The sequence below is a fragment of the Paramormyrops kingsleyae genome, chromosome 22 (assembly GCF_048594095.1).
Source record: "Paramormyrops kingsleyae isolate MSU_618 chromosome 22, PKINGS_0.4, whole genome shotgun sequence".
NCBI lineage: Eukaryota > Metazoa > Chordata > Actinopteri > Osteoglossiformes > Mormyridae > Paramormyrops > Paramormyrops kingsleyae.
In genome coordinates this window covers 10,659,683-10,678,072 of record NC_132818.1, presented here as the reverse complement: position 1 = coordinate 10,678,072, position 18,390 = coordinate 10,659,683, and the positions used below count along the sequence as shown (strand labels likewise).

The 18,390-nt window shown below is 41.8% G+C and overlaps 1 long non-coding RNA gene across 4 annotated transcripts in view; it reads left to right on the top strand.

The window, feature by feature from the left end:
* LOC111836899 (uncharacterized) overlaps positions 1-18,390 on the top strand; it is a 64,487-nt gene that overhangs the window by 43,466 nt on the left and 2,631 nt on the right. The window contains exons 2-3 of one of the 4 annotated variants that reach the window (XR_011984690.1): positions 3,631-3,802; positions 10,715-11,725. This is a non-coding gene — a long non-coding RNA (uncharacterized lncRNA). Of the gene's footprint in view, positions 1-3,630; positions 3,812-10,714; positions 11,726-18,390 lie in introns of those variants that run through there. The other 3 variants (XR_002836510.2, XR_011984688.1, XR_011984689.1) reach the window with 3 other exon arrangements.

Sequence of the window (18,390 nt, the reverse complement as noted above, 5' to 3'; positions counted from 1 at the left end):
AGCACAAGTCAAGGACACCCTGGATAGGAAGTCACTCCATTGTACGACACACACACTGACATACACTCATACAGTATGTCTAATTTAGAGACATAATCAATGATAAGAGAGTATCAGTAAATATTATTTTGCAATAATCAGGTACGGAAGTCGGTCGACAACAGCTCATTCCCTGCCACAAGACACACTGACCCATCCATCATGTATATCAAATGGGACATGATTTTTTTCTACCAAAATCCACACAGCAATTATATCACTGCACAGAAGATACGAGCACGAGCAGTGATACAGCAATGCACAGTGATACAGTGATGCACAGTGATGCACAGTGATACAGTGATGCACAGTGATACAGCAATGCACAGTGATACAGTGATGCACAGTGATACAGCGATGCACAGTGATACAGTGATGCACAGTGATACAGTGTGGAGTTTGGCAGAAGGAAACAGTTCCTACATTAAACTGCTCACTTCAAAGTATGTGGATTATCTTGAGTAAGCAGGTCACTGCTGTTGAATTTTTCAGATGTATCTTTCTGATGCTTTAACCACCACAGAAAGAATGCCATTCGCTCCCATTATATTCGATGGCTGGTATCTCAACTAGGCGACTCCCAGCAGAACAACCTAGATGGATATAGAACACTAAAGCCCCTCTAAAACATACTGCTTTCCATGCTTGGGGTGAACTGCCCCTTTAAATTTTCTTTCAGATATGTTTGAATGTTTAATTTAATGATAATCTATGCTATTGTTGTTTCTTTTTTTATTATTTTAGCCTGTTTTTTTTTGCAGCTAAAATGTCAAAGGAATCTTGTACAAGGTTTCCTTAAGCTGTTATTTTCTTGGTATAGAACCATCAGTAATTTTTGATCTGCCATTTCAAAATAGTGTGAATTATGACATTTAGATGGCAAATAGGCCTCTCTGAAGCATCAATCTTCTCACAAATTGTGTCTGTTCAGACTGGAATTGAGCCTAAAATGCTTAGCCACTTTGTAAATTTAGAAAATATAAAAAATGTTCTTCCAGCATTCTCAGCTTTTTTCAGTTCAAAACGATTCTGGGATCCTAACAATATCTTTTCTTTCTTATGTGTGCCAGGAAAGAGTTTTTGCTATATCAGACATAGAATTATGCCGATGGACTGAGATGGAAAACTGACATATACAAATGATGCTAAAATGCAAAGGAACTGGGTATGACATACAAACTACAACAGAATAGACCTTCCTGAAATTACTCCAGGAGTTATTTCATGGGCTGTTTCCCCAGCAACCAAAGACCCAGAGATTTTCACACGACATTGGGCAGGCCTTTATATAAGCCAGTGGTCCTGCCAATGACAAGAAAATCGCAAACGATTTGGCGTTTCTGTGATCATGCTCATCCAAAATGGAAAAAAAATGGAAGTAACAGCTTGTGAAGAATTAGTCAACTGGGTTCCCGTGACATCTCCAATGGTCCTGTAGGCTGGCACTGGGATTGCATGCTCGTCTTTACTGTGGATACCCTCCTTGACCTTTGACCCTTACTGGAAGTGCAGCCACTTTATGAGCTCTGCCGTCTATCTGTCTGTAGAATTTGAAACTAGCGATTAGTCGCAAGGCTTTTTTGCTGGACCGATAATATCTTAGTTTCATTGGTTTTCATTCTCCTTGGTTCTAGTCCGAGTTCTACGCCTTGATTTCCGTTGTTGCCCTTTTTTGTTCCAACGCACACTCCAGGGGGAAAAAATGTGTCAAAACTGCAAAACATTTCAATGGTCTCTACAGCAAACAATTGGCCAGGACATTAACAAGAATTAAACAAATTTTCTTAAATGTCTAAGTCTTCTCGGTAAAATCACAGATAGCTTTTTACAGGAAGAAAAGTCAGTAATGTTCCACTCAGTGTTAATGGCTTCAAATAGCTGATGATTAGCTGAAAGATGTTTCCTGGTTAGTTTGTGATTAATATTCTTTATAAGGTTCAAATTTGGTTCTTGGCCCTGGTTGCCCCCATACTTGTGTGCAGCCTTGCATGTCCTACTGTACCTTTCACTATCCCGCACTCCATGACTGTGCCTTGGCAGCCATCTAGAATGAAGAGGAGGATGTTTGCACAAGATCTCACTTGCGGTGCATCCATGCTGCAGCTCAGGCTGCCTTGTGACAGCCACACATACCAACTACATATTCATCGAATGTCTCAAATGCCTCGAATGAGAGGGACATTTAGTCATCCATGTTACATCACATACAATTATATCTCTGAGAATAATGAGATTAAGGCTTTAATGCTCCCATGCTGTTTATGTTCACCGCATCCATCCATCCATCCGGCAATAAGTGCACGGTCAAGGTGAGCCTTAAATCACAGGTCAAGGACACCCTGTATAGGAAGCCAATCCATTCTAGAGCATACACATTCACATACACTCATACAGTACGTCTAATTTAGAGACATAATCAGTGATAACAGGGTATCAGTAAATATTATTTTGTAATAATTAAATAATAATTTTAATCACTGAAAGCAAAATCTTGTAAGACATTAAAATCGTTGCTTTATTGGTCAGTCCCATTTGAGGGATATCTAATTAATGCCTGCTTTGTTTTAGTAATACAGTTTTTGTAGGATGACCGGTTTAAATAATGATGTTTGACATTCTAATGCATCTTAAAACAAGCACATCCATCCATCTTCCTATCATCATTATCTCAGACAGCACAGGACACAAGGCTGAGAAACAGTCAGGAAGAGAAGAACGACGACACAATATAGCCTAAATACATTGTAGCTCATTTAATTCAGTGGTCTCCAACCATTTTTGCATTGATTTCATGTAAGACAATTTTCCATGGACCAGCCATTGTGCTCAGATAATAAAAATCATCTGCCTTGAAATGACTTTAGGCTCAAAATCTTTCAGTTGGAGAGCGATGACCCAGGTCCTTTTGATCTAGGATCTTTGGGGAACCTTTGGCAAAAACAGGATCGTGTTAAAATGACTTCTGGCATGTGGATGAATGGTGCGGTTAGCATATTAAGCTAGCACTATGATTTAGGCTAGTTATCATATATAATCTCATGAGCGCAAACACATCCCAGCTGACAATGTTATATAAAGTGAACTGTACAGTGAATGAGGTCACTGTTAAGTACATATCACCCTTACCCCTAGTCACGTAGTGCTTTAACGATTATTCATAATGTTGTGTTTTCGTTAAGCAGCCACATCACGATGACGTCAGGTCATTTTCAGGACAGTCTGACGTGATATTTTATGTTCATTAACTTACATAACAGTAAAATTGCCTTTTATTTGTGAGACGTTATCCCACGATGCCTGATTTCTTCTTTTTGTACCGCAGATGCTGCACATGTCTGTGCCATTTTCCCCAGAGGTTTACTATCAGTGACTTGATTGTTGACCGCCCCAGTATGGTGCCCAAATAGACACACGTCCAATTGCAAACATGGCTTCTACCTTTTATATCTATTATCAAAACTGTGAAAGGCACAGACGATAGCGATGGGGAGATGATCTGGTCATTTTTAAAAGAAAACATCCTGCAGACTCCAACAATCAATAAAATGGAAATGAAATAAAAATGAGACGTCTTCCATTCTTTCTCTGCAGCCCGGTACCAAATGATCCAGGGCCTGGTGGTGGAGGGCTGCTGCTGAACCTGAACCAGTCTGTTTATCTCATTACACCAGCATGTTACCATGTCACCTTACTGGGCTATGAAGCTGGAGAACCTCCTGGACATTTCACTGACCTGCCGTCCTGCCTCCCTCTCTATGACTCAGTGAGTGATGTAGGTACTCAGGTTTGAAGTGAATTATATATACATCTGCTGGCAAAAAAAAAAAAAAAACTGAAAATAATTGTTGATTTATTTGCATGCATTTAACACAAAAGGGTATATTTAACCTGCAGCCTAGTGATTACAGTTTGAGAATAATGCTTTTATAGAATGCTTTTATAAAAGGGAAAAGTCAGGCAAAATGAATTATATATTTAAGCTTGACTGCCATTCTGAAATTCAAAATTCATCCGTGAAAACTCTTGCTAATAAGAATGATGGCATATCCTGTGTTTTTCACAGTCTCTGGATTCAGTATGCAGCGAACCATTAGACTGGAAGTTGTAATAAAAAATGAGACCGGTAGAAAAATGAGAGTGGTAAAAAAAAATCAGGGAGCAATTTAAAAATTTTGGCAAGACCACGGGTGGCATGATGGCTCAACAGGTAGCACTGTTAGTAGCCCACTCCTCTAGCATCGGAGGTTTCATTCCTGTCTCTGTGTGTGTACGCAGTGCATCATTCCCATCTCTGTGAGTGTACACTGTGCATCATTCCCATCTCTGTGAATGTACGCTGTGCATCATTCCTGTCTATGTGTGTGTACACTGTGTATCATTCCCATCTCTGTGAGTGTACGCTGTGCATCATTCCCATCTGTGTGTGTGTACACTGTATCATTCCCATATCTGTGTGTGTACACTGTGTATCATTCCCAACTCTGTAAGTGTACACTGTGCATCATTCCCATCTCTGTGAGTGTACGCTGTGCATCATTCCCATCTCTGTGAGTGTACACTGTGTATCATTCCCATCTCTGTGAGTGTACGCTGTGCATCATTCCCATCTGTGTGTGTGTACACTGTGTATCATTTCCATCTCTGTGTGTGTACATTGTGCATCATTCCCATCTCTGTGAATGTACGCTATGCATCATTCCCATCTGTGTATGTGTATACTGTGCATCATTCCCATTTGTGTGTGTGTACACTATGCATCGTTGCCATCTCTGTGAGTGTACGTTGTGCATCATTCCCATCTCCGTGCATGTATGCCGTGCATCATTCCCATCTCCATGTATGTATGCCATGCATCATTCCTATCTCTGTGTGTACCCAAGCAAAATGTCACCTTGCCCCCCCCCCAGTACATTCTGTACCTCTCAGCCCTGATGGCCCTCACCAGGAAAAGTGGTTAGAAAATGCATGGCAAGCCGGCCAGGGAAATAAAAATGAGTCTCGCTGAATGGAAGGACCCCCCCCCCCCCCCCATGAGAAGAGGAGACGCTCAGGTTACTGGGGGGGAAATATATCCAGTGGCACAGGAGACAGTTTTATATGGGGGGGCACAATTTGTTAATTTAAATGCAAATGTCTGTTAATTGGGAGGGAACAGATGAGACCAAATTAATTTTTTGGGGGGGGGGGGTTCACACTGTCCCTGGTTCCTATGCACCCTGAATAAATCATCCATCTTCTAGCCTATCTGAGGCACTGTAGGCCTATAGGGGGGGCATCCTAAGCATTTATGATGTACCAATTAGCCTGTCTGTGTGAGCAAACCCTGGACCATGTCAATGTGCACACACACACACACACACACACACACACAGAGCAGAAGAGAGATTCAAAGCGGTAACCTGGGGGTTTAATGCAACAGCACCACCTACTGAGCACCAGTGCCACCCCGATGTGCGTAATAAGGGAAACCCCCCATGAAAGGTAATTTTAATATTGAAGCAACTAAATCAAGATTACAAATACTGCCACGATGGTGAGTCACTTTGGCTTAAATGCCAGTTAGCGGTATGTCTTAGCTATTAAGGAGCTCTGGCAAACAGTGCTTTGATTTACGAATTTTCAGAGCAGCAGGAGGCAGCCAACATAAGTTGCGAAGAAGCGCAAGAGTCAGTGCCCATAAGGTGCGGCAGTCCCGAACAATGCAACATTGTTTCATGGGCCAAGAACCCAGTCACATTGCTGACACCAGAATATGGCAGACGCAAACAAAACAGGCTCTCTCTCAGGGTGCTGTCAGCCATTCCACAAATTCTTCTGTGCCCAGAAAAGAGAAAATGATCCATTAAATTGTCCTTGAAATTTATGGCTATACATAAAAATTGTTTCATTATAAATTTCCTTATATTAATCATATGGAAGACAAAGATGAGATGCAATATACGTAGAAACTTCAACACACAATTCTAGGTTTTGCTTAATATATAAGTAAGCGTTAAAAGGTAGGACACAATTCTGCACATGTGCGATTACTATTATTACCATTTTATAGCAGAATACATTAAAAAAATTAGGAACGAACAATAAATGTTGTATACGCACCCGCCTGCCAGGACTAATACCTCTTTCGGAAGAAATAATCACTTCCAAACAGTCATTCTACTTAGTGTTCGTTTTTCCCACTTTTGCATTAGTCTTCTAGTACAGAAACTTTCTTAGGTGTTTCCTTTAAGTGCAAAAATCAATCTATGCAACCGCCGGTCTCCAGACTTCTGTATACAGCTGTAATTCTACTGTTGAGCACTGTAATACAGCAAAAAATAATGTAAACCTTTTGAATTACCTGCATTTATGTATAAAATTGTCTTCTTGCACAAAGTTACAATAATAAATTAACACAATCTATCTTAACTAAAAACAAATTATTATTATGTATTTTGCATATTCTCAGTGTAGGCTGGGGAAAAGTATGAGAGCCTGAAGGCTAATGACTTCAGCGAAAGCTAAATGGAGTCAGCAGTTAGCAGAGCTGCAGTCCAGTTGATGAAATGAGATTGGAGGTGTGGGTTAGAGACACCGAAACATTATCAGTTTGCTGCTCATAAGAACCGTCTGCTATGTGAACCATGTCTCATAAAGAAGAGATCAGACCCAGAACACATGATCAAGAATCGTTGATTCGCATAAACCCAGAATGGGATGCAAAGCAATCTGAAATAGTTTAGTTTAGAGTCCACAGCAAACTGTCTTTAAATGGAGACGGTTTAGCGCTGTAGCTACTCTCGTGGGCACCCGTCCAAGGTGCCTGCCCCGACGCAGTGCAGAATTCTTAATGAGGTGAAGGCTTGGTGGAATTACTGAATACCTGATACAGATGTTTGTGGGGCTACCATATGCAAAACGTTCAACAGGAATGGTGTCCATGGCAGGACATCAGAGAGGAACACAGTACTCTTAAAAAAAAAAAACATTGCTTTACAGATAAAGTTCCCCAAAGACCACATCACACTCCATGATGCTACTGAGAAAATGTTTTGTGAAATGATAAAACTAAGATTGAATTGTTTGGGAAGAACATGCAGCACTACATATGGAGTAAAACGGGCACCACATAGCAATAGGAAATCGTCATTCCAGAGGGAAAGCAGAGTGGAGAAGGAGCATCATGACTTGGGATTGTTCTGTGGCCTCAGAGCCCAGACAGCTTGCCCTTATCGAGGGGAAAATGAATTTCCAGGATTATCAAGGTATCCTACAGGGTAATGTTGGGGGGGGGCTGTTTGCCAGCCGAAGCACAGTATAAGCTGAATGATGTGGCACGACAATGACCCTAAACATCAAAGTAAATCTGCTGCAGAGTGGCTTTAAAAACACCACCTTTTGGAGTAGCCCAGCCAGAGCCCAGACCTTTACCCAGTAAAGATGCTGTGGAATGATGTCGAGAGAGCGATTCACAGCAGGCATCCGAAGAACAAGGCTGAACTGAAGCAGTTCTTTAAGCAGGAACAGTCCAGAACTCCTCCAGAACGTGTGCATGTATAATCTGCAGCTAGCAGAAGCCCTTGTTTGCAGGTTATTGTTGCAAAAGTAGGTTAGACTAGTGATAAAATCACTAACATTTTCCACAACACGGTGAACGTTTAATGTTCATTGTTGACATAAATGATTACAACTGTTGTGTCAATAGATTAAGCCCATTTTGTTTGTCTATGCTTGTGAGATAGATAAAGAACAGACCACATTTCATGACCACTTAATATAAAAAAACAGGTAGTTCCTAAGGGTTCACGTTTTTTTTCTTGCTACTGTATATCTGTGATGCATCACTTGTTAACTATGGTATTTGTATAGGTTAAGAACAGAGGTCACCAACAGCTTACTGGAACCAGAAAGAAAATGTGATGCTTAAAATGTTATACTAATCCAATATTAATATTGCTAATATAAGACATGCTCACGCAGCACTGATTCACTAGATTCTCTGGGATTCTGGGATTCAAATGATGCCTTCATATTCCCATGGTAACCATTCCCTTAACCTTTATAATCAAATAATCGTACAATGTTTCTTATTAATGTATATTAAAGCTGTTAGGGCATGTTAGGATGTTATGATGTACTTACACACTGCTTATGAATGTTTTATGGATGCATAATGAATGCATTATGAAGTTGCAGTTACTGTAAAGTGTTACGAAATACTCATAATAGTAAAAAAAAAAACACATGACAACAGAGGACAGGAAACAACAGAGGAAGAATAAAATCTGAGTCATTAAACAACATTCATTATCAGTATGTATGAAATCACCTGATTTAGGTTTAGTACACCAACCCTACAAAAAAATCATATAATACCCCATAAATAATGTTAGTACTCTTCTTAAGCTCAATGCACTATTTACACAACTGCTTACTACAAAAAAATTGCACCTGGTTTTATCCATTTTTTCCTTAATTGTCCTGTGTTGATGATGAGCTTTATTAACAGCTGAGAGAAGCGGCATCCTTCTTATAATACCAGCATGTACAGAATCGAGAGGAATATGCTGTCATTCATTACTCCTGTTAGGTAACAAGCGACCTTGAGGGGACGTTACACGACGTTCACCCACCATAGGACAAGCTCTCGTTTCAGCATATCATTTACAGCCTTTGTGACCAAATCCCCATATAATTATCAGCAGGATCTAAGACGTAACATGGAATTTTGTTTTAGAAGCAAAACCATCTGGAGTTTATAGATGGATTTCTGCAAATAGTAAGAGGCGGCTTTGTTAGACCTGAGTTGGTTCGTTACGTTTGTTCGAGCTGGACTGGCCCAGCCAAGCTCCCTCCCAACCCCCCTCCCCCATGGTCTCTCTGAATGATGTCTGTGTTACACCAGGTGCTTCCCCTGTGCATTACATTATAAGATTTATTGCTCTCCAGAGCTTTTCCTCTGACACAGAGAGCAGGCAATAAGCCTTCGATACATGTTGTCATATTGGTCAAACATGGTTCCGTTTTCATTTAAATCTGCAACCTGCTAGAAGTGCACCGATGGGCAATATTTTGATAACGTTTGAAACACTCAAGTAATAAGCTTAAAATAAATTAATTCTTTCATTTAATTTACCAGAGTATGATCTGTTTTTAATTCTGAGTTTCAGGCAAAAAACACAATAATCTGAAAAAACAACATTTTAATAAGGTTAATAAAACAATAACAGAAATAATTTTCCCTGCTTAGTTGTTTTTTTTCCCAGATTCCCCATGGTGTGTGATTTAGGCTCTGTATGTATGTGTGTGTGTGTGTGTGTGTGTGTGGGCATGTATATACTACACTGTGGGGGATCAGATGTCTCCACAATATGATAAAAAACCTGTTATTTTGACCTTGTGGGAACATTTTTTGGTCCCCACAGAGGGAAATTCAATTTTATAAAAAACCTCTGAATGCAATCAAAAACTAAAAACACTGTAGAGGCTGTCCTGTAAGCCTCAGAATGGATGGCCAAGTGTTCTCAACGCGTAGCTTTTAAGGACCAACGTCCGAGCAGTCTCTGCAGTTGGGTGATGTTCCTGTTTATTACAAATCTTTGGTTCACATAAAAAGGGACTTTTATCTTTAGCATATTACACTTGTGCTGAATAATGTGCTGGCGGCGTGCTGTTTGTAACATGCCGTCTACGGGGGCTACGGTAAGAACTGTGTTCCCTCCGCCATCCACCCCGTCCAAGGGGAACACACCCATTCATACCCACCTGACCTCACGTGACCACATAGCTCCTATCCTAACGTGATCAGACCACCCCGTGCAATACACCCCCCAGTGGCCAAAATACATAATACACCCCAAAGTTATAAATGGCTGCCACAAATGCCAAAAGACTTGCATTTTGTTTGGTTACTTATGGTTAAGGCTACGGCTGGGTAGGGGTTAAGGTTTTCATTGTTGGGATAAATTCTGTGTGTGTGTGTGTGTGTGAGTGGGTTTACCTATCCTCATGGGGACATAATGCCCCCATAATGTGATAAATATCCGTTTTCTTTCCCTTATGGGGACCGGTTTGACTCTCCCTGCCGGCCCCTGGAGGATGGGCTCCCCCTTTGAGTCTGGTCCCTCCCAAGGTTTCTTCCTTCTAGGGAGTTTTTCCTTGCCACTGTCGCCTATGGCTTACTCACTGGGGGCTTTGGGTGGGGATGCTGTAAAGCGCTTTGAGACAATGTAATGTTGTGATAATGCGCTATACAAAAATAAATTTGTTGTTGTTGTTGTTGTTTCCTGGTCCCCATAAGGGAAAACTCTATTTTATAAAAATCAGTGACTGCTATGAAAAAACTAAAAATGCAAAAACTCTTGTATTTTGTTAGGTTACTTATGGTTATGGTTAGGGCAGGGTAGGGGTTAAGGTTGTCATAGTTAGCGTTAGCATTTTTCCCATTGAAATGAATGAGCGGTCCCCATAAGGATATGTTTACCCTACATGTGTTTGTGTGTGTGTGCATGCGATTGTGCATACTGTACTGAACCTTCATCCCACCCTGAGTGCCTGTAAAATGGAAAATGGATGAATAAGACTAATTGTTCCATCCATCCATCCATCCATCCATCCATCCATCCTCTATCTACACAGGGAATTCTTCTTCCTCTGCTGCTAGTACATGGCTAATTATAAACTCATTCCCTTATAGACACTGGTCTGTCAGCCTCCTGTATGACACCCACAGTAACTCCACACCAATGGGAGCCGAGGATCAGCCTGCTTAGCAGCAGATGTTCCACAGAGCTTAGAGCTTTGAGCTGCTTCTGGACTCTCACGGGAGTGAACAAGGCGAGGCTCACAGGAGAGTGACTCGCCAGCGTCCCGGTGGGCATCAGGGTGCGTGAGGGATCGCCAGAAGAGACAGGCTGCTGCAAGACATCTGAAGGGCTGGAGTGTGTGTGTGTCTGTGTGTGTGGTGGGGGGGTCCTTTCATATCCTTGTTTGTGTCTGAGAACCTCTGAGCGGTTCACACATATTTGACGAACCAACGAAGGAGCATCTGTGACAGGCTGTATTTTCTCATTCAGATGAAACTCTCCTCAACTGTGTCAGTTGTTTTCATGCTGAAACTCTCAGTCATACTGATTTCTCGCACAAGACGTCCCTCTGATTGCTTCCCCGTGCTTCCTACGGTAGGCTCCAGGCTCAGAGTGACTCCGCACAGGATAAGTGGTTCTTTCCCAGTGTGCGATGTCCTTGACAACCAGCCGTATCAACCACATATGACCTCTATAAATCCTTAGCCACTGACATGCATGGTCTATCTACCACACAAACACAGATGTATGGGCCGAGCTTCTCACTACAGAACAGCAAACCTAACCCTTCATCTTTCTGGTACCTCCGTACCCTGTATTAATCTAAGTCTGCATCTCTCATGTCTCCATTCAGTAACATTGCATACATGAGCCATTCTGATTCATTTGGTTGTTCCGTGGATTAAAATTAAAGAAACCAGATCCTGTCATTCCCCCATTACATGTCAACCCTGTATCTCTCAAATATATGGCCTGAAATTTTCAGGGTACAAAAACAATACTTCATAGCAGTATTTTCTCAACCCAGTTCTCAGAGTCCCCCAGAAACTCCAAATTTTTGCTCCCTCCCAGCTTCCAGCACATCTGTATCAGGTATTCAGAGTTCTCCATTGGCTGGGAGCCAGGAGGGAGCAAAAATGTGGGAAGTCTTGGGGTCCCCGAGGACCAGGCTAGGAAACTCTGCTTTATAGAGAGAACGTTCTATAACACTGATCTACCATCCTTTTTACTCCTGAAATACTGCTTTGTATTTGCGTGCTGCAGTAATTTACGTAAATCAGCTTGACTGCGAGATGGCTAGCTACCTAGAAGCACTCGGAGTAATGCTATGAGAAAGATGTCCATAAAATAATCCCAAAATAAACCTTGTGCCTTGAATACTATACATCATGGCAGACAGACAGTGAAGGGCTTGGTCATTCACGGTCAGGAGGTTTTATTTGAGTACTGCAGGTGAGAGTTTGGCTCCAGGCCTGCATGGGCGGAATCCTCTATCCTGCAGATTTTGTGGTGTTCCATCATGAGGGCTGATACGGTCATCAGCAGGACTTCTCGGTTCGACTTTAAATCACATGACCATTGAATGTTAGAAGACACGCTTTGTTTTTATTGTTAAAGAACTGCAGAACGCCCTAAAACCGCAAACCACAGTCTGCTTAGCGTTTTGCTAATGACCGTTAAAACCACCTTACACAGAGATTTCATCTCTCATTTTAGCACTAAACTGAATTCTTCACTGCTCATGATGCCTTTAAATGTTTATATTGCCTCTATAAAAAAATATCTTGAAATTAATTTGTACTAAATTTGTAGACTGACATGCTTTTGTACCATTATGGATTTCGGGTTTTTTGTATCCTAAATCCTCCTGTTGAGGTGCCACCTCTTTGGAAGGGACCAGAATTCACATTCGTAGCACTAGAGCACAAAGTAGATCATTGGAGCTCCATTATTTTAATTTTCTCCCCTAGTCGTCATGGAAACATGACTCAATCTATTAAATATAAAAAAACACCTATCCCAGGCTGTCAAATGCTCCGCAATTACATTTAATAATTTTACATGTAACATTTAGATAGTGTGTCAAATATTTCAAATAGAAAAATACACAGGCTGGCAGTTAGCATAATGCTTAAGGAAATAGGCCTGTGAGATACGCATAAACCCCTACAAACATGATACCTTCCCAGTTAATAAGTTATAGGCTGTGAATGTCTGCACAAGCAAATAACATATGATGCCTATAAAGCAGCTTCTCAAAACAAACGGCCCGACTAGCAACCCGCCACACTGACCTCGTGACAAAGCCGACAAATTGTGAGAAATGACAGCTGAACTCAAACTCTCTGCCACAGAATAATGGAGTAGCTGGGGCAGGCAGTTTGAGCACAACGGGAATCACACGCAAGAGCAGAAGAGAAAGGTGGACGTCAATGAAGCACAGCGTGCGCTCCAAAGGTCGAAATACACAAAGGCACAAAGGTACAAAAGGAAGAAGGAAAAACATGGTCAAAAAACAGGCCGGGGTCAACAATAAAGGCACAGCAGCCACATCCAAGTAATCAGGCAAGAGTCAAAAAACAATAGCAATGCATACACCAGACCCAGACTGTGTTACAGGGTCACAAAGAGAAGACGAGACCAACAATCACCCCAATGGCACATTGACTACGGGATTCAAAATGGCTGCACCCTATATCGACAGAAGTTAAAGCTGTAGTTTTATAATGTTTATTAGTTCATTTGTGGCTCATTAAATCAGTTGTACAGACTGATTTAATAGATTTTAGAGATTGCTGTGCAACCTCTAACTGTGGACTTGTTGCTATGGTGTTTTTATGTGCAAAATACCACGTAATGCGTCATCAACTGATATTGCTAACCATGGCTAACGATGCACCTGGTTAGAAGTGAGACCTTTTTCAGAAAGATTTAGGGTAGTCTGGGCTAAATGTAAGTCAGCAAAGACAAAGGGCATTTAAACTAGGGTAAAATTAGCCTGACGAGTTATCTGACTAAGGAAGAAAGCTTGCTTTCTGAAACAGATCCCTGGTACTGTTAAATAGCTTTCCAACTTGCTGTACCAGAATACAGCTAACTCAGCTGTACTATCATTCTCCCCCAGCTCCAACATCCATCCATCCATATATATAAGGAACTAAAATTAGGAACAGGTGAAATCACTAAACAATAAGCCAATCAACAGAGGCTGGGAAAGCAGCAGGTAGGTACAGGGCATTCTGGGACATGTAGTTCACAAAGCCCAGGTCATGCCACTCTGGTGTCAACTAATGACTAACTCTCTCCACCCCCACTTATGCATAGGTTTCTTCCGAGAGATGTCTGGCAGGGTTCTCCGCCTCATGTCCTCCGTAGCTAGTTTTGTACCATCACCTTATGCTCAGCTTTTTCTCATTTAGCGCCTTAACACCCCTGCTGAACAATCGTCGACCCCTGGCATCTCTTTGTCTGTTGAGAGAGAAACAGTGTCACCCTCTCTGATAGCTGTCTCACCACCATGACTCAGTCGACTTTAATCAGCCCTGTGCTGGCTGATGCTAGACGATGTGCTTTTATACTCCACCACATCTTGGAGGATCCATCTTGGCTGGGTAGTACTTACCTTTGCTCTATTTCAATTCTCATTGGCAAGACTGGTCAAATAAAATTATAGACTATAAAAAAAAATTATATAAGCTATAAGAATGATGCACTATAAGGGCTAATGCCCAAATGAAATCTTTAATTACAACCCCCCCCCCAAGTCAGCTGCATAATTAGGACCAATCCCACGGCGTCACATTTATGTCAGCAAATCATGGGCAGTGGGTGGGATCAGAACGAACGAAAAAATTTGCCTCTAAGATGCTGCGCAGGCAGTGTGCTGAAACGGTGATCACCCCACACACAGGATTGTATTGCTAAATTGGCGTAGATTCTCATGATTTAGTTTTATTTCGTTTTACATATAAGCAACGACTAATGAAACAGGATTCTCCCACACTCTTAAGTATGAGAAATAAGCCTCATATTCATATCCTAACTTGGTAAAGGGTCAAAAATCGCTTCAGTCATAATTCTGAGAACAGAAGACACAGTATTACCGATGGATCATAGAGCTGGGAGGACAATAATGACACTTTGGCTTTGACTTGAATCCTCATTCACATTAGGAATATCTAAGAATAAAACAGACACTGCTGTAAGTCACCATCCTCGAAGAAAGCAGCACTCAGCTGAGGTTTAACACAAGCCTTAATCCAAACTCCCCCAGCCTCCCTCTGCTGCCAGCCAACTAAGGCCGAGTCAGATTGTTAACCCTGCAGTTTGCTGATCAGGGCAGAACAGCTTTGTGATATCTTCACACCTGTTGTTCCCTGCAGAAGTGGAGAGTGGGAATTGAATCTCTCTGAGCTAATCCTCCTGGCCGCAGGAGCCTCGCATGGTCAATGACACCCCAGAGGTGAAATCATGTGCAGCACATCTAGAAAGTCATCAGCCTCTTTGCTCTGCAGGCTAATCTCCTTAGAAAGGACTAAATGACTTTGCGTGGCTCTGCAGGGAAAACATTTTGTTAAAGATTTTTAATAGAAGCCAATAATATTGCTTTCTGGTTGTAAACACCACAAGAGTCCGCATTGGACTTCGGAATGGTACGGCCTTCTCCCACAGCTGTGACACATTCAGCCTTTGAATGCAGAAGGATGCAGCACCTGAATTTGGAAACAGCTGAAGGTTATGAAGGGGAAAGGCATAGACTCAAATGCTGTGTTCCATTTGAACCCAGAAGTCGGAATTTGTGAGTTCCTAGTCAGGAATTTCAACTGGAACGCCCCCTGAAGGCACAATCCTGACTGGGAAAGTCGGAGGGAACTGTAAAACCCCGACCTCAGAATTCAAAATGGCTGCACCCTTTACCAACAGACGTGAAAGCTGTAGTTACATACTGTCTATTAGCATTTATGTCTTTATTCATTAAAATTGCTGGTACACACAGTACTGTCCACCTGCTATCTGTGGACATGTCGTTACAGTGTTTATATGCGCAAAATAGCATCTAATGTGTTATCAACCAATAGCGCTAGCAATGGATAACAATAACCAGGCTAGAACAGGGACCTGTTTCAGAAAGCAGGATTTCTTGCTTAGCTGGATAACTTGTCAGATTTAAGGTAGTCCGGGCTAAATGTAAGTGAAGATGAAGAGCATTTAAACAGGGGAACCTTAAATCTGACAAGTTGTTTGGCTGCTGTTTGCAACAGGTGCTTAGTATTGCTAAATGGCTTTCCCACTTGCTGAGCTGCAGGGCTGCCCAACCCTGCTCCTGGATATCTACTACAATGCAGAGCTTAGGTGCAGCCCTAGTTTAACACACCCGATACAGATAATCAGGCTCAGTTTTAGAGCCAGCTTAGGTTCAACATAGCTGACTGTAATACTGAGATGCTACGCAAGGGCCTGATTATCTGTATCAGGTGTGTTAAATTAGGGCTGCACCTAAGCTCTGCAGGGGGGTACATCTCCAGAAGCAGGGTTGAGCAGCCCTGTTTTACCGTAACGCGGTGAACTCAGGTGTGACATCATTCTAAGCTCTGACCTCCAAGGCAAATGGAATGCAATATTAGCAACTTAGTTTATTCCATCCTAAAACATTGACTAATTGCTCACAGGTTAAAAATACTATAATCAGCAATATTTGTTTTATTTCATTGTGTAATAACGTAAAATGAGGGTCCCACTCTCACCAGTGTGGGGAAGCAATAAAGGCCAATAGAATGTTGGGTTATATCTCTAGGTGTGTGGAGTTTAAGTCAAGGGAGGTGATGTTACACTTATATAATTCCTTGGTAAGACCCCACCTAGAATATTGTGTGCAGGTTTGGTCACCATACCTTAAGACGGACATTGCTGCCTTAGAAAAGGTGCAACGGAGGGCTACGAGAATGATTCCTGGTCTTAGAGGAATGTCTTATGAGGAGATGATAGCTGAGCTGAATCTGTTTAGCCTTGAGCAAAGGAGACTAAGGGGGGACATGATCCAGGTCTATAAGATTCTAACGGGTCTGGATGCTGTTCAGCCAAATGGCTTCAATATTAGTTTAAATACTAGAACTCGTGGCCATAAGTGGAAATTAGCGGGAGAACATTTTAAAACAAATTTGAGGAAGCACTTTACACAGCGTGTAGTTAGAGTATGGAATAGTCTTCCTGCTAGTGTAGTGGAAGCTAAAACCCTGGGTTCCATTAAATCAGAGCTAGATAAGATTTTAACAACTCTGAGCTATTAGTTAAGTTCTCCCCAAACCAGCTTGATGGGCTGAATGGCCTCCTCTCGTTTGTAAATTTCTTATGTTCTTATGTTCATTTACTAAGTGCACTTTCAATGTTTGTCAAGCCTCCATCTTTAAAGCCATTTGCCAAATAAGTTTTAGATTTACATCAGTAGTATGCCAATCAAAGAGGAGGGAGCCAGCAGTAAAACATACCGATCAGAGTGGGGGAGATAATACTGTCGGTAAAATTTGCTGATGGGGGAGGGGGCATCGCACCAGATGTCACTGTCTCAGGGGTTTCTGACACGGGCGCGAGGGATGGTGCAGGCAGGAAAGAAGGTGGCGACCCACTGGCGGCTCCAGGAACACCACTGGGGTTTATTAACAGAAGCAGAAGACACTAGGAAACTAGGGTGACCAGACAATCCATGTCAGGGAGGACACTGAGCTACTTCGGGTTTTACAAACTACTTTCTAATTGAAAGGCTCCTGTGCTCGGCTAAATAGTTCAGCTCTTCTTGTGCTTTGACTGGTTTGTTTCCTTGACTGAAAGACTCATCCAGCTGTTTCACATTAGCATTAGTGACACATGCATGATTATAGGAGACTGACCAATCAGCACACAGCAAGAACTCAGTGCTCAAGTGAAATCCAGGTCCTTTTAATTGAAATGGTAATTTACAATTCCTGTCCTAGCTCAGAGTGTTCTCCCCGACATGGATTATCTGGTCACCCTATAGGAAACACTAAAAACAAAACAAACAGACCACGAGGGGTCAAAACTAAAATGGGTACAAAGTAACAGAACAAAATGATCTACAAAGGGAAACTAGCTACATAGGGAACAGGCAGGAAAATCAAAAAAGTAGCCAACAACATATCAGCAGCAGCAACAATGATTCCCTACCAGAAGAGAGCAGGGTCAGGACTTATATAAAGAGGCCAACAAGAATTAACAAGGGCTGGTAAAACAGACAACAGGTGAAATTAATAAAACTAAATCGTGAAACTCAAACTAGGAAACAGAATCTAACACTAGGGGAATAGCAGACAGGTAAAACACAACCATGGGCACAAAGCAAGAAACCAAAACCGAATACTAATCACAAGACACAGGAACTAGAAAACTGATACAAATGAAACACTAGGGAACAAAATCTACAAAAATACAAAAACAGAGGAGGCAGGATCTGAACACACAACTGAAGGGTTTACAGGCAGCTGCTCTCTCAGCTCATTCAGCTATGTGGCCATCGGGGGAGTTGAAGACTCCCCACACTGAAGACTTTGACAACAAGGAGGACAGGCTGGCCAGAGATACCTGCTGGCCAAACAGGGAGGATACATGAAAGACTCGGACAGACGGCTACTGACCCTGACAGCGGAGAATTGATCTAACATATTTAAGAGGCGTATCCATGTCCTCTTTTGCTAAGCTTAGTCTTGAATTCTTGCATATGTTTATTTAAATGTGTCATGCCTGCTTACAAGTTGTCTACCACTATAACGAGATG